The sequence below is a fragment of the Physeter macrocephalus genome, chromosome 2 (assembly GCF_002837175.3).
Source record: "Physeter macrocephalus isolate SW-GA chromosome 2, ASM283717v5, whole genome shotgun sequence".
NCBI classification, from domain to species: Eukaryota; Metazoa; Chordata; class Mammalia; order Artiodactyla; family Physeteridae; genus Physeter; species Physeter macrocephalus.
The window spans coordinates 105,227,712-105,246,404 of record NC_041215.1 but is presented as its reverse complement, the minus strand read 5'-3'; the positions used below and the strand labels follow the sequence as shown (position 1 = coordinate 105,246,404).

At 36.9% G+C, this 18,693-nt stretch overlaps 1 protein-coding gene across 1 annotated transcript in view; it reads left to right on the top strand.

Moving 5' to 3' along the window:
- The window catches only part of C2CD6 (C2 calcium dependent domain containing 6), a 75,896-nt gene that overhangs the window by 26,684 nt on the left and 30,519 nt on the right, over window positions 1-18,693 (top strand).

Genomic DNA, 18,693 nt, shown 5'->3' with positions numbered 1-18,693 from the left:
AGGGAGTAGAATTTGATATAAGAATGTCTTGGACTACACGCAAACGGGTTTAGTCACTTTAAAGACAGAAATCCCAATTGTCCAGGATTCTAATATTCAATCCAGTTGTACCAATAAGCCATTAAAATGTCCTGGAAATGTTAATGTTTTGATATTCAAACTACTTCTTCCAGGCTTATTCATCTAAAGATAGCACAAAAATCCTATCTGATTACTGGCCTAAAATTTATTTAGGAAAGGAGTGGCATAAATCTACCAGGCATCATACTGTTATAGAAAGAGTACAAGATTTTGAATCAGAAGACTTGAATTCTGGCACCAGTCCCTTCACTATTCGCTGGAGGTTAAATGGGAACAAACCTAGTTGAATGAATCTGAGGCGGATTTTCAGTAGATGAAGCAACCCTCACACAATTTTTCACCTTCCATTTTATTCTTCCATTTATTATCGCCGCCCTAGCAGCCATCCATCTTCTATTTCTTCACGAAACAGACTCTAATAACCCCACAGGAATCTATCTGACATAGATAAAATTCCGTTTCATCCATATTATACAGCCAAAGATATTTTAGGCACTTTACAACGAATCCTAGCATTACTAATACTAGAATTATTCTCACCCGCCCTGCTAGGAGATCCAGACAACAATATTCCAGCAAATCCTCTCAACACACCACCCCATATTAAGCTAGAATGATATTTCCTATTCGCATATGCAATCCTACGATCAATTCCCAACAAACTAGGAGGCGTACTAGCCCTAATCTTCTCAATTTTAATTCTAGCATTCATTCCAATATTCCACACATCCAAACAACGAAGTATAACATTCTGACCTCTTAGCCAGTACCTATTCTGAGTATTAGTAGCAGATCTACTAACATTAACATGAATTGGAGTACAACGCATAGAACACCCCTTCATTATTACCAGACAACTAGCATCCATCTTATACTTCTTTTTAATTCTAGTGCTAATACCAGTAGCTAGCATTATTGAAAATAATCTCCTAAAATGAAGAGTCTTTGTAGTATATTTATTACCCTGGTCTTGTAAACCATAAAAGGAGAATAATATATCTCCCTAGGACTCAAGGAAAAAGCTCAAGCTCCACCATCAGCACCCAAAGCTGAAACTCTACTTAAACTATTCCCTGATAATTGTTATGGGACATTTCCACAATCTTAAAGTACCATGTCAGTATTAAAATAACATTTTCCCCTCCCATAAATAGCTAATGTATTTCATGCATATGGTATATATCCACGTATATAGGTACATACATATTATATATACATAATACATGATATGTGTAATTGTGCATTAATTATCTGCCCCATGCTTATAAGCATGTATATTATATTATTGATATTACATAGAACATAATAGTATTAATAGTACGTAGTAAATTAAGTCAAATCAATTCCAGTCAACATGCATATCATATCCAATAGATCACAAGCTTAATCAGCAAGCCACGTGAAACCATCAGCCCACTTAGCATGTGTCCCTCTTCTCGCTCAGGGCCCATGACTTGTAGGGGTTTCTATTAATGAACTTTATCAGACATCTGGTTTTTACTTCAGGACCATCTCACCTAAAATCGCCCACCCTTTCCCCTTAAATAAGACATCTCAGTGGGCTAATGACTAATCAACCCATGCTCACACATAACTGTGGTTCATGTATTTGGTATTTTTTAATTTTTAAGGGATGCTGTGACTCGGCTATGACCATCTGAGGACTTAACAAAGTCAAATAAATTGTAGCCAGACTTAATTGAATATTATTAACCAACATCATCAACCGTAAGGTGTTATTCAGTCAATGGTTACAGGACAAAAGGAAATTACACACACGTACATGTGCACGTACATGTACATAATTACACGCACATACACATTTATTAAATAGGTAAATGCCCTGCTTAACAAATCCCCTTACCCCCCACTAAGCCCTATGCTCCATATGCCTATAACACCCTACCAAACCCCCCAAACAAGGTCAGAAACATACAAATATATAGAATTTAATTAATCGATCCAACAAAACACAGACATTTCAATACTCAAGTAAAATAAACCCTAATCATACCAATGAATTACGTAGATACATACCACTTATATAGACAGACATCTCCCTAGATTTATCAGCCACTTTTATTAAAATAAATTTTAAAATTCAACACTAAATCTAATATAAAATACACAAATTAATCATATTACACATTACCACATAATCATACATACAAACTCAGCCTGTTAATGCAGCTTAAGACTTAAAGCAAGGCACTGAAAATACCTAGATGAGTTTACTAACTCCATAAACACATAGGTTTGGTCCTAGCCTTTCTGTTAGTTTTTAATAAAATTACATATGCAAGCATCCACACCCCAGTTAGAATGCCCTGTAAATCATAAAGATTAAAAGGAGCAGGCATCAAGCACACTACAATAGTAGCTCATAATGCCTTGCTCAACCACACCCTCACAGGAAACAGCAGTGATAAAAATTAAGCCGTAAACGCAACTTCGACTAAGTTATATTATCCAAGGTTGGAAAATTTCGTGCCAGCCACCGCGGTCATATGATAAACCCAAATTAATAGAAAACCTGCATAAAGCATGTGACAGAATAAGTTTTCAAAAAGTTAAATTCTAACTAAGCCATAAAAAGCCATAGCTAAAATAAACTACCAGTGACTTTAATATTTCCTGATTACATGACAGCTAAGACTCAAACTGGGATTAGATGCCCCACTATGCTTAGCCCTAAACTCAAATAATTACAATGACAAAATTATTCACCAGAGTACTACTAGCAGCAGCTTAAAACTCAAAGAAGTTGGCAGTGTTTCATATCCCTCTAGAGGAGCTTGTTCTATAACAGACCACCCCTGGTGGTCCAGTGGGTAAGACTGTGTGCTCCCAATGCAGGGGTCCAGGTTCGATCCCTGGTTGGGGAACTAGATCGCACACACATGCCTCAACGAAGAAGTCTGAGTGCCGCACCTAAGAGCCCACATGCTGCAACTAAAAGATCCCTCATGCCACAACTAAAGATCCCGCATGCCACAACTAAGATCTGGCAGAGGCAAAATAAATGAATAAATTTTTTTTTAAAAAAGGAGGATTTAGTAGTAAATAAAGAAAAGAATGCTTAACTGAATAAGGCTATGAAGCACACACACACCACCCAGCACCCTTCTCAAGTATTAAAATAATCCTCTATAATCTATTAACAAATACTAATCATATGAGAGGAGACAATTCGTAACAAGGTAAGCATACTGGAAAGTGTGCTTGGACAAATCAAAGCATAGCTTAAATAAAGCACCTAGTTTACCACCCAGGAGATTTCATAATTTATGAATACTTTGAACTAACTGTAACCCAAACCTCCCACAATTTTAATTACCACAAGCAAATCAAATAAACCATTAACCTAATAGTTAAAGTATAGGAAATAGAAATTTTAAAATCTTTTGGCGCTACAGAGAAAGTACCGTAAAGGAATGATGAAAGAAGCATTAAAAGTAGTAAAAAGCAAAGCTTACCCCTTATACCATTTGCATAATGATTTAACTAGTAAATATTTAACAAAAGGGCTTCCCTGGTGGCGCAATGCAGGGGAACTGGGTTCGCACCCCGGTATGGGAGGATCCCGCATGCCGCGGAGCGGCTGGGCCCGTGAGCCATGGCTGCTGGGCCTGCGCGTCCGGAGCCTGTGCTCCGCAGCGGGAGAGGCCACAGCAGAGGAAGGCCTGCATACCACCAAAAAAAAAAAAAAAAATTTAACCAAAAAAAATACCCTGAAACCAGACAAGCTATTTATGAACAGTTTATTAGAACAAACTCATCTATGTGGCAGAATAATGAGAAGATTTATAAGTAGAGGTGACAAGCCTAATGAGCCTGGTGATAGCCGGTTGTCCAGAAAAAGAATCTTAGTTCAACTTTAAAAATTACCTAAAAAACTATAAATTGTAATGTATATTTAAATGTTAATCTAAAAAGGTACAGCTTTTTAGAAGTAGGGTACAACCTTATCTAGAGAGTAAAAACAACACCATAGTTCGCCTAAAAGCAGCCAGCAATTAAGGAAGTGTTCAAGCTCAACAATATATTTACCTTAATAACAACAACAAGCAAATCAACTCCTAGTTTAATACTGGACTAATTATTAACCAATAGAAGCAATGACGTTAATATGAGTAACAAGAAATATTTCTCCCTGCATAAGCTTACATCAGTAACTGATACTGTACTGAAAATTAACAGTAAATAAATCTAAATCAACATTAAATTACTTATTATAATATACTGTTAACCCAATGCAGGCATGCACTTAAGGAAAGATTTTAAAAAGTAAAAGGAACTTGGCAAACACAAACGCTGCCTGTTTACCAAAAACATCACCTCTAGCATAACTAATAGTAGAGGCACAGCCTGCCCAGTGACATCTGTTAAATGGCCACGGTATCCTGACCATGCAAAGGTAGCATAATCAGTTGTTCTCTAAATAAGGACGTGTATGAATGGCCACAGGAGGATTTCACTGTCTCTTACTTTTAATCAGTGAGGTTGACCTTCCCTTGAAGAGGCAGGAATAATAAAATAAGACGAGAAGACCCTATGGAACTTTCATTTATTAACACCCCCAAAAAACCAAACTAAACCAGCAAGGGATAACAAGTTTCATTATGGGTTAACAATTTTGGTTGGTGTGATCTTGGAGGACAAAAAAGCCTGCAAGTGATTAAAATCTACACCAACTAGTCAAAATATCTTATCACTTATTGATCCAAAAATTGATCAATGGAACAAGTTACCCTAGGGATAACAGTGCAATCCTATTCTAGAGTTCATATCAACAATAGAGGTTACAACCTTGATGTTGGATCAGGACATCCCAATGGTGTAACCACTATTAAAGTTTCATTTTTTCAACAATTAAAGTTCTATGTGATCTGAGTTCAGACCAGAGTAATCCAGGTTGGTTTCTATCTATTATATATTTCTCCCAGTATGAAAGGACAAGAGAAATAAGGTCTACTTTACAAAAGTGCCTTAAAATCAGTTAATGATATGATCTTAATTTATTTTATAAATGTACTACCCAAGAACAGGGTTTGTTAGGGTGGCAGAGCCTGGTAATTGCATAAAACTTAAACCTTTATAAACAGAGGTTCAACTCTTCTCCCTAACAAAATGTTTATAATTAACATCTTGATACTCATGGTCCCAATTCTTCTAGCTGTGGCATTTCTCACATTAATTGAATGAAAAGTATTAAGTTACACGCAACTTTGAAAAGGACCAAACATCTTTGGACCATATGGCCTATTACAACCTGTTGCCAATGCAGTCAAACTATTCATTAAAGAACCACTACAACCAGCTACATCTTCCATCTCCATATTTATTCTTGCACCAATCCTAGCTCTAACCTTAGACCTAACCATAAATCCTGCTACCTATACCTTACCCTCTCATCGACATAAATCTAGGAGTATAATTCATATTAGCTATGTCAAGCCTAGCCATCTATTCCATTCTATGATCTGGATGAGCTTCTAATTCAAAATATGCTCTAATTGGAGCCCTATGAGCAGTGACACAATTTCATATGAAGTAACACTAGCAATTATCCTTTTATCAGTCCTTTTAATAAATGGATCCTTCACCCTCTCAACTCTCAACACCACACAAGAACATCTGAATAATTTTTACATCATGACCTCTAGCCATAATATGATTTATTTCCACCCTAGCAGAAACTAATCGAACCCCTTTCGATCTACAGAAGGAGAATGAGAACTTGTATCTGGCTTTAACATAGAATATGCAGCAGGCCCATTTGCTATATTTTTCCTAGCAGAATATGCCAACATCATCATCATAAACATTTTCACAACAATCCTATTTCTAGGAGCATTCCATGATCCCCATACACTAGAACTATACACAACCAGTTTTATTATCAAAACACTACTATTAACAATCTCCTTATGCATTCAAGCACCCTACCCATGATTCTGATATGATCAACTCATACATCTACTTTGAAAAATTATCTATCACTAACACTAGCCCTGTGTATATGACACGTTTCACTACCTATCATAACGTCAAGCATCCCTTCACAAACATAAGAAATATGTCTGATAAAAAAGTTACTTTTGGGGCTTCCCTGGTGGCGCAGTGGTTGCGCGTCCGCCTGCCGATGCAGGGGAACCGGGTTCGCGCCCCGGTCTGGGAAGATCCCACATGCCGCGGAGCGGCTGGGCCCGCGAGCCATGGCCGCTGAGCCTGCGCGTCCGGAGCCTGTGCTCCGCAACGGGAGAGGCCACAGCAGAGGGAGGCCCGCATACCACAAAAAAAAAAAAAAAAAAAAAAAGTTACTTTGATAGAGTAAATAATAGAGGTTTAAATCCTCTTATTCTAGAATTATAGGAATTGAACCTACCCCTTAAGAATTCAGAATTCTTCGTGCTACCACATTACACTATATTCTATAGTAAGGTCAGCTAAATAAGCTATTGGGCCCATACCCTGAAAATGAAAATCCCATTATCTTTATCATTATCTTAATAACCATTATTTCAGGGACCATAATGAAATAACTAGTTCACACTGATACTTATTTGAATTGGGTTTGAAATATATTAGCTATCATCCCTATTCTAATAAAAAAACTTTAACCCATGAGCCATAGAAGCATCTACTAAATATTTCTTAACATAGGCCACCGCATCAATATTACTTATAATAGCTGTCATCATTAACATACTGTATTCTGGTCAATGAACCATTACAAAAATCTTTAATCCAACAGCATCAATAATCATTACAATAGCTCTAGTCATAAAATTAGGACTATCCCCATTCCACTTTTGAGTATCTGAAGTCACACAGGCATTTCACTAACAGCAGGCTTAATTCTATTAACATGACAAAAACATGCACCACTATCCGTATTATACCAAATTTCACCATCCATTAACCTCAACTTACTACTAATCATATCCACACTAGCAGTCATAATTGGAGGATGAGGCAGACTAAATCAAATGCAACTACGAAACGTCATAGCTTACTCATCAATCGCTCACATAGGATGAATAACAGCTATCATATTATATAATCCATCTCTAACAATCCTCAACCTACTAATTTACATTATAATAACACTCACTGGGCTTCCCTAGTGGCGCAGTGGTTAAGAATTTGCCTGCCAATGCAGGCAACACGGGTTCGAGCCCTGGTCCGGGAAGATCCCACATGTCGTGGAGCAACTAAGCCCATGTGCCACAACTACTGAACCTGTGCTCTAGAGCCCGCTAGCCACAACTGCTGAGCCCGCCCGCCACAACTACTGAAGCCCGCGTGGCTAGAGCCCGTGCTCCACAACAAGAGAAGCCACCGCAATGAGAAGCCCGTGCACCTCAACAAAGAGTAGCCCCCGCTTGCTGCAACTAGAAGCTCGTGTGCAGCAACGAAGACCCAATACAGCCAAAAATAAATTAATTAATTTTAAAAAATAACTCACTATATTCGCATTACTCATTCACAGCACAGCCACCACTACATTATCATTATCACACACGAAACAAAATACCCATCATTACAACTCTTATCCTCACCATTCTATTATCAATAGGAGGCATCCCATCACTATCAGGATTGAGTAATTATTCAAGAAATAACAACAACAACAAAAAAGAACATTATTTTACCCACACTAATAGCTATCACAGCACTGCTTAACCTATATTTCTCCATACAACTTACATATTCTACATCACTACCATATTATCATCAGTCAATAACATAAAAATAAAATGACCGTTTGAATATATAAAACAAACAACTTTTCTACCAATAATAACTGTAATATCTACATTATTTTACCCCTTACACCAATCCTTTCAGTGCTGGAATAGGAATTTAGGTTAATATAGATCAAGAGCCTTCAAAGCCCTAAGCAGGTATAATTTACTTAATTCCTGTATAATAAGGATTGCAAGACTCTATCCTACATCAATTGAATGCAAATCAAACACTTTAGTTAAGCTAAATCCTCACGTGATTGGTGGGATTTCATTCCCACGAAATTTTAGTTAACAGCTAAATACCCTAGTCAGCTGGCTTCAATCTACTTCTCCCGCCATCAGGAAAAAAAAAAGGCGGGAGAAGCCCCAGCAGAATTGAAGCTGCTTCTTTGAATTTGCAGTTCAGTATGTTTAATTCACCACAGGACTTGGCAAAAAGAGGACTCAACTTCTGTCTTTAGATATACAGTCTAATGCTTACTCAGCCATTTTACCTATGTTCATAAACCGCTGATGATGCTCAACCAATCATAAAGATAACGGCACCTTGTACTTATTATTTGGTGCTTGGGCTGGGATAGTGGGTACTTCCTTAAGCCTACTAATTGGTGCTGAATTAGGTCAACCTGGAGCATTACTTGGGGATTATTAAATTTACAATGTAATTGTAACAGCCCACACATTCGTAATAATTTTCTTCATAGTTATGCCTATTATAATTGGAGGCTTCAGAAACTGGTTAGTTCCACTGATAATTGGAGCACCCAATATAGCCTTCCCTCGTGCGAACAACAGAAGCTTCTGATTACTTCCACCCTCCTTCTTACTCTTACTCGCATCATCAGTGGTAGAAGCTGGTGCAGATACAGGCTGAACTGTATACTCACCTCTAGCCAGAAACTTAGCTCATGAGGAGTTTCAGTTGATCTTACAATTTTTTTCTTATATTTAGCAGGTGTTTTTTCAATTCTAGGTGCTATTAATTTTATTACCACAATTATTAACATAAAACCACCCACTATATCTCAGTACCAAACACCATTATTTGTGTGATCTGTCCTAATTACAGCTGTATTACTATTATTATCATTACTAGCAGCTGAAATTACCATACTATTAACAGACCAAAATCTAAATACAACCTTTTTCGACCCTGTAGGAGGAGGAGACCTGATTCTTTTATCAACACCTGTTCTGATTTTTTGGTCACCCTGAAGTTTACATTCTTATCTTACCTGGATTTGGAATAATCTCACATATTGTAACTTATTATTCAGGAAAAAAAAGAGCCTTTGAGGCATAGTATATGGGTATATGGGCATAGCATGAGCTATGACATCTATAGGCTTTTTACGGTTTATCATATGAGCCCATTATATGTTTACACATAGATGTTGATACACGAGAATATTTTACATCAGCTACTACATTTATCGCTATTCGTACAGGAGTAAAAGTACTTAGCTGACTGGCAACTCTTCACAGGGGTAATATCAAATGATCCCCTGCTATATTATGAGCCCTAGGCTTTACTTTCCTTTTTATAGCAGGTGGTTCAGCAGGAATCATTTTAGCCAACTCATCCCTAGAAATCGTTCTTCATGATGTGTATTGTGTAGTTGCCCATTTCCATTATGTACTATCAATAGGAGCAGTATTCGCCATTACAGGAGGCTTCATACATTGATTCCCACTATTCACAGGCTACACACTTAGCATGAGCAAAAATTCATTTTGTAATTATATTTGTAGGCGTAAATGTAACTTTCTTCCCACAACACTTCCTTGGTCTATCTGAAATACCATAATGATATTCCTACTACTCTGATGCATACACAACATGAAACAGTATTTCACTAATAGGTTCATTCATTTCACTAACAGCAGTGATACTAATAATTTTTATAATCTTTATAATTTTTATAATTAATAATTTTTATAAACGAGAAGCATTTGCATCAAAACGAGAGGTCTCAATAGTAGAGCTAACCACTACAAACCTAGAATGATTACATGGATGTCCTCCACCATATCACACATTTGAAGAACCTACTTATGTTAAAGTAACTAAATAAGAAAGAAAGGAATCAAACCCTCTTTTACTGGTTTCAAGCCAATACCATTATGTCTTTCTCGATAAGTGAGATATTAGTAAAATTTACATAACTTTGTCAAAGTTAAGTTATAGGTGAAAACCTATATATCTCTATGGCATATCCTTTTCAACTTAGGCTTTCAAAATGCAACATCACCTATTATAGAAGAACTTCTACACTTCCATGATCACACATTAATAATCATATTTTAATTAGCTCCTTAGTCCTATTTATTATTTCACTCATATTAACAACTAAGCTAAGACATACAACACAATAGACGCACAAGAAGTGGAAACAATTTGAACAATCTTACCAGCCATCATCTTAATTTTAATTCCCTTGCCATCACTATGAATTCTTTAAATGATAGACAAAATTAATAATCCCTCTCTGACTATAAAAACTATAGGACACCAATGATATTGAAGTTACGAATACACAGACTATGAAGACTTAAATTTCGACTCATATATGATTTGTACATCAGATCTAAAACCAGGAGAGCTGGAATTATTAGAAGTAGATAACCAAGTAGTTCTACCCATAGAGATAACAATCCGAATATTAATTTCTTCCGAAGATGTTTTACACTCATGAGCTATTCCTTCATTAGGCCTAAAAACAGATGCCATTCTAGGACACTTAAATCAAACAACCCTTATATCAACACCACCAGGCCTATATTATGGACAATGCTCAGAAATTTGTGGATCTAATCATAGCTTCACGCATGTCGTCCTTGAATTCATTCCACTTAAATACTTCAAGAAATGATCCGCATCAATATTATAAATTCATTAAGAAGCTAATTAGCTTTAACCTTTTAAATTAAAGACTGGGTGTTAAATCTACCCTTAATGATATGCCACAACTAGACACATCAACATGGTTTATTACTATTTTATCAATAATCTAGTTCTATTCATTATATTCCAACTAAAAAATTTAAAATATATTTATGCTTCAAACCCAGAGTTAAAATATACTAAAACACAAAAACAACTCACCCCTTGAGAAACAAAATGAACGAAAATTTATTTGCCTCTTTCATTAACCCAACAATATTAGAACTTCCTGTTGTTGTATTAATCGTTATATTCCCAAGTATTTTATTCCCCACACCTAACCAACTAATCAACAACTGCATGATTTCTATCCAACAATGATTAGTCCAACTTACATTGAAATAATTAATAGCTATTCACAACCACAAAGGACAGACCTGAACACTAATATCACTTATCCTATTTATTGGATCAACGAATTTACTAGGACTCTTACCCCATTCATTTACACCCACTATACAACTCTCAATAAATTTAGGTATAGCAGTCCCTCTGTGAGCAGGAACTGTAATTACTGGTTTCTGCCATAAAACAAAAGCATCCTTAGCCCATTTTTTACCACAACGACCACCAGTTCCTCTTTATTCAACCAATAGGCTTAGCTGTATAATTAACAGCTAACATTACAGCAGGACATCTATTAATTCATTTAATTAGGGGAACAACTCTAGCACTACTAAATATTAGTACCACGACAGCCCTCATTACATTTATTATTCTTGTTTTACTTACTATGCTCAAATTTGCCGTTGCCGTAGCTCAAGCTTACGTATTCACCTTACTAGTAAGTCTTTACTTACATGACAACACATAATGACCCACCAAACCCATATCACATAGAAAATCCCAGTCCCTGACCCCTTACAGGAGCTCTCTCAGCCCTTCTAATAACATCAGGCCTAGTAATTTGATTTCACTTTAATTCAATAATATTATTATCATTAGGCCTATAAACTAATACCTTAACAGTATACCAATGATAACAAGATATTGTCTGAGAAAGAAATTTCCAAGGCCGCCATACACCAGTTGTTCAAAAATGACTTCAGTATGGAATAATCCTATTTATTATTTCAGAAGTCCTCTTTTTTACTGGCTTTTTCTGAGCCTTCTATCAATCAAGTCTTGCTCCTACACCTGAATTAGGTGGATGTTGACCACCAACAGGTATCCGTCCTCTAAATCCACTAGAAGTGCCACACCTTAATGCCTCAGTCTGATTAGCTTCTGGAGTATCCATCATCTGAGCCTACCACAGCCTTATAGAAGGAAACTGTAAACATATACTCCAAGCTCTTTTTATTACAATTACCTTAGGTGTATACTTTACACTTCTACAGGCCTCAGAGTACTACAAAACACTTTTTACAATCTCAGACAGGGTATATGGCTCAACTTTCTTCATAGCTACAGGATTCCATGGTCTGCCTATAATTATTGGCTCTACTTTCCTAGTCGTCTGCTTCTTAGGCCAGTTAAAATTCCACTTCACTTACAATCATCACTTCAGCTTTGAAGCCACTGCCTGATATTGACATTTTGTAGATGTAGTATGACTGTTCCTTTATGTCTCTATTTACTGATGAGGATCTTATCCTTTTAGTATTAAATACTACATTGACTTCTTATCAATTTGGTATAATCTGAAAAAGAATAATAAATCTTATAAATGATACTAATTACAAGTATAGCACTAGCCTCACTACTTGTATTTACTGCATTCTGACTCCCTCAATTAAATATTTATACAGAAAAAACAAGTCCCTATGAGTGGGAGATTTGATCCCATAGGATCAGCATGCTTACCCTTTTCCATAAGTTTTTTCTTAGTAGCTATAACATTTCTTCTCTTTGACTTAGAGATTGACCTCGTTTTTACCTTTATCCTGAGCATCCCAAGCAAATAATCTAAAAACAATACTTGTTATAGCACTATTCCTAATCCTACTACTAGCAACAAGCCTGGCTTATAAATGAACCCAAAAAGGACTAGAATGGACTGAATATGATAATTAGTTTAAGCTAAAATAAATAATTTCGACTCATTAGATTGTGATCAAGTTCATAATTATCAAGTGCCTTTAGTATATATAAATATCATTATAGCATTACAGTATCTCTTACAGGATTATTAATATATCGATCTCATGTAATATCCTCACTCCTCACTACTATTCCTAGAAGGAATAATATTATCACTATTTATTATAGTAACACTAATAATTTTAAATACACACTTCACCCTAGCTAGCATATATTATACCTACTATATAGCAGGTACCATGCTAAAAATCATTAACAATGATATACTATAGATGGGTACCATATTGATAAGCTTTTTATGTGCATCATTTTATTTAATCCTTATAACAAAGTAGGCATTGTTATTTTATATGTTTTGCAGATGAGGAAACTGAGGCTCAGTAAGATTAGATAAGGGAGTTGGAATTTGGGCCTAGAATGCATATGATCAACCACCTTCTCCTGCCCACCTGACCTTGAATAACTAAAAATGTATTAGTGAATGTGGCTGACAGAAAGTGGGGAATTATAATACATCTATAATACTAGATGAGTGCACAGGGTACCTTGGAAGCATCCTGTGAAGAATGTACCTAACAGGGACCTGGGGCAGGAGAGGGAGGGTAGATATGGGTAATGAAAGGCCTTTTTAACCAAAAGTGTGATTCAGTGAGATATTCGGTTGGCCAAAAAGTTCATTCAGGTTTTTCCGTAACATTTTATGGAAAAACCCGAACGAACTTTTTGGCCAATCCAATAATACATGTAAAATACTTACCAGTGCTTTGCCAACTTATATTGTGTTGGTTGAATTGAACTGAACCCTAATAGCATGACATTCCCAGGACCATTCAAGCAATTCATATTGTGAAAAGACCAATGAGCTAGAGAAATGAAGATTTTATGTCTATTCCAACTCAAACTATTTTGACAAAGACAAATTTATCAAAAATATGCAGCCCTAAGGGTCTCCAAGGGACTCACTTAGAGACTCCTAAGTAAAGTACAAGCCATCCGCTAAATGACAGAGTACTAAGGTCTTTAATCATAGTTGTTCATCTTCTTTACCATAATGTAAGCATCTTGAGAGCTAAGAGTTTGTGTGTCTTGTATTCTCAGTATCTAGAACAATGTCTGGAACCTAGACAATTGACAAATACTTTTTGAATGAGTACCTACTATGTGCCAGGTACTGTGGATACAAAAATGAAAAGAATGTAGCTGTTGACTTCAAAGACCTTATAGCCAGGTGCAGGAAAAGACTTACCTGGAGTAAACCATTATATTACAGTAACATAATTGGTATAAAGGAGATAAGTTTACAAAGTACAGTATGCATCAGCAAAGAGCACTGACAGATTAAGATGATCTGTCAGGTGGCTTAAGATTGGTCTTGACTACATATTAACTATGGCATCTTAGGTGATTTGTCACATTACCACCACAGCAATATCCTTTACAACTGATCATGTGACCATTGTCTTTACTAGATTGGGGCAAGGTATTTGTCCCACTCATCGTTCTATCTTCTGACACCTAACACGGTGGTACAAAGTAGTCAACTGATAGGTGTTGTATTTTGTTTATGTTTAAGCCATGTGGTTTTTTGGCTTATTCCGTTACCACTAATAGTTTCTGTCTACCAAGTGCTCTGTGACTTTCCCCTAAAGGTGTTGGTAGTGTTAGGCAAATGCTCACAAGTATACTCTATATTTTCCTACTCCCAGGGATACTACACTCCTCACTTCCTATAAGATCACCTGCAGCCAAGGCCAAAGGCCACCTGTGGACGTGGGGAACTGCATGTTATAACCCCTCAAGGATCTAGACTGAGGGCAGTCAAGACCTATATAGGGGGAGGGTTATTGAACTCAGCTAAAACCCTGCAAATGATAGGTATATTTCTTTGTTAGAAACACACACAGATATGTACACACACACACACACACACACACACACACAATTTACGTAATTGATATACAAAATTTCACCACTTTAAAATAAATGCAGAAGAAGAAAACAAAAGATAAATGGGGGATAAAGGAAAAAGATTTATCATAGCATTAGGGAGAGGCATGGCAACTAAAGAAAGGACAGCCTTCATATATACCAACATGGTATCAGTACAAGCAGAAAGTTGATCTTCTATCTCAAACCCCCATTCCCACCCCTGGGAAAAAGGTGGTGCACTCTGATTTCCCCATGTGGTAGAACTGAACAGGCAGCTGATCTTCTATCTCTACCCAGGAGAACAAGGTAATGCAAAATTTTCCTGCTAGGATAGTGTTATGGGGCTAAGCTGTGAGCTGATCTTTCATCCCAGCCTGGTGAAAGAGGCAATGCTATGATTCTCCCATCAGGGTCCAGTAGCCAGCTACACCCCTATCTGCACTTAATAGCAATAAGATTTAATGAGGCTGTGCAGTGTGGTCCTAATCAGCATTAGACTTCATCCTCTTCACTGTCAGGAGGATCCAGTGGTGAACTGAGCCTCCACCCCACCTGGCATTAATGAGGAAAAACTAGGTGGTGAGAGGCAGGCTACATGGTACTTTGCTTCTCTTTTTACTCCTTGTTGTCAAGGGGCCTAGTGGAGAAATGACCTTACACCCACACTTGGAAGCAAGAGATGATGCAAGTAGCTGCCCCACTTTCACTGGAAAGATGCCAACTGGGCAGGGGGGAGGTGTTCAATGTCCATCCCACCTGTTTGCAACAAGTTAGTGTGAGTCACTGCCCCATTTTTGCTGGGGTGGTGTCAGGGGAGCCTAGTGGGAAGCCGAACATGCACAACCACCTGGCTGGCCCCATGATACATCTCAACAGAGTGACTGCCTGCTAAAAAAAATATTTCAAAAGATCCAGAGTCTTATAAGATCCAAAGTGTCCAGGATAAGATTGAAAATCACTTGTCATGGGCTTCCCTGGTGGTATAGTGGGTAAGAATCCACCTGCCAATGCAGGGGACACAGGTTTGAGCCGTTGTCCAGGAAGATCCCACATGCTGTGGAGCAACTAAGCCCATGCCCCACAGCTACTGAGCCTGCACTCTAGAGCCTGCAATCCACAACTACTGAAGCCCACGCACCTAGAGCCCTTGCTCCACAGCAAGAGAAGCCACCACAATGAGAAGCCCACACACCGCAACAAAGAGTAACCCCCGCTCACCGCAACTAGAGAAAGCCCATGCACAGCAATGAGGACCCACCGCAGCCAAAATAAATAAATAAATTTATATATTTAAAAAAAAAAAGAAAATCACTTGTCATACACAAAGAACTAGGAAAACCACAACATCAATGAGAAAAGATAATGAACAGATGCCAACACCAAGATGAGTCAGATGTTGAAATGATCTAAAAGAAATTTAAACAACCACCATAAATATGCTTCATCATCAGTCATAAATTCTCTTGAAACAAATGAAAAAAAAACAAAAAATTATCAGCAGAGAAATACAAGTTATAAAAAAGACCAAATGGAAATTATATAATTGGAAAAGACAATAACCAAAATTAAAATCTCATTCATTGGGCTCAGTAGTGGAGTGGAAATGACAGAGGACAGAAGTAGTGAACTTGAAAAAATATCAGTAGAATTTACCCAATCTGAACAACAGAATGAAGATGGACTGAAAAAAAATAAACAGAATTTCTGGGATCTGTGGAACAGTAACAGAATAGTTAATATTCATATTAGAATCCCAGAAGAAGTGGAGAGGGGAGGGAGGAGGAGGAGAAAGAGAAGAAGGAGAAGGAGAAATTATTCAAAGAAATAATGGCTGAAAACTTCCCAACATTGGTAGAAAACATAAACCTATAAAGAAGCTGAGCAAAACCCAAAGAGGATAAACCCAAAGAAATGCAAGGCATACCATCATTACACTTATAAAAAGTAAAGAAAAAATTTCTTGAAAACAGCCAGAGAGAAACAATGAAACCTGTAGGGAATAGAAACCTACCAGGGAATACCTATTTGAATGACAGTGATTTTCTCATTTAAAATAATGGAAGCCAGAGGATATGGCACCATATTTTTCATGTATGAAAAGAAAAGAACTGGCAACTGTAAATTATATACCCAGCAAAAATTCAGAAGTAAAGGGGAAATAAAGACATTCTCAGACAAAGGAAAACTAAGAGAATTTGTTCATAGCAAACATACCCTTAATGAATGCCTAAAGGAAATTCTCTAAAAAGAAAGAAATGATAACAGAAAAAGGATTGGAACTACAGAAAGAAAGAAACATAAGAATGGGCAAATATTGGAGACTATCCTAATTCTCATGAGTTTTTAAATAATATGTGATAAGTGAAGCAAAGGTTATAACACCATCTGCTGTAATGTGAAATGTAAGTAGGGGAAATACTTAAGACAGACAATTATTTTTTAAAAGTAGGGAGGATTAAAGTGCCTAAATGGAAGTAAGATGTCTATACTTCACTCAAAGGGGTAAAATATCAATACCAGTAGGTTGTAATAAGTTAAGTGAATATATTATAATACCTAGCACAACCACTGAGAAAACTGTAAAAATCAATATACTGGGACTTCCCTGGTGGCGCAGTGGTTAAGAATCCCCTGCCAGATGACATGATACTATACATAGAGAATCCTAAAGACGCTACCAGAAAACTACTAGAGCTAATCAATGAATTTGGTAAAGTAGCAGGATACAAAATTAATGCACAGAAATCTCTGGCATTCCTATACACTAATGATGAAAAATCTGAAAGTGAAATTAAGAAAACACTCCCATTTACCACTGCAACAAAAAGAATAAAATATCTAGGAATAAACCTACCTAAGGAGACAAAAGACCTGTATGCAGAAAATTATAAGACACTGATGAAAGATATTAAAGATGATACAAATAGAGGGAGAGATATACCATGTTCTTGGATTGGAAGAATCAACATTGTGAAAATGACTCTACTACCCAAAGCAATCTACAGATTCAGTGCAATCCCTACGAAACTACCACTGGCATTTTTCACAGACCTAGAACAAAAAATTTCACCATTTGTATGGAAACACAAAAGACCCCAAACAGCCAAAGCAATCTTGAGAAAGAAAAACGGAGCTGGAGGAATCAGGCTCCCTGACTTCAGACTATACTACAAAGCTACAGTAATCAAGACAGTATGGTACTAGCACAAAAACAGAAATATAGATCAATGGTACAGGATAGAAAGCCCAGAGATAAACCCACGCACATATGGTCACCTTATCTTTGATAAAGGAGGCAAGAATATACAGTGGAGAAAAGACAGGCTCTTCAATAAGTGGTGCTGGGAAAACTGGAGAGGTATATGTAAAAGTATGAAATTAGAACAGTCCCTAACACCATACACAAAGATAAACTCAAAATGGATTAAACACCTAAATGTAAGGCCAGACACTATCAAACTCTTAGAGGAAAACATAGGCAGAACACTCAATGACATAAATCACAGCAAGATCCTTTTTGACCCACCTCCTAGAGAAATGGAAATAAAATAAAAAATAAACAAGTGGGACCTAATGGAACTTAAAAGCTTCTGCACAGCAAAGGAAACCATAAACAAGACGAAAATACAAGCCTCAGAATGGGGGAAAATATTTGCAAGCGAAGCAACTGACAAAGGATTAATCTCCAAAATTTACAAGCAACTCATGCAGCTCAATAACAAAAAACCAAACAACCCAATCCAAAAATGGGCAGAAGACCTAAATAGACATTTCTCAAAGAAGATATACAGATTGCCAACAAACACATGAAAGGATGCTCAACCTCATTAATCATTAGAGAAATGCAAATCAAAATTACAATGAGATATCATCTCACACTGGTCAGAATGGCCATCATCAAAAAATCTACAAACAATAAATGCTGGAGAGGGTGTGGAGAAA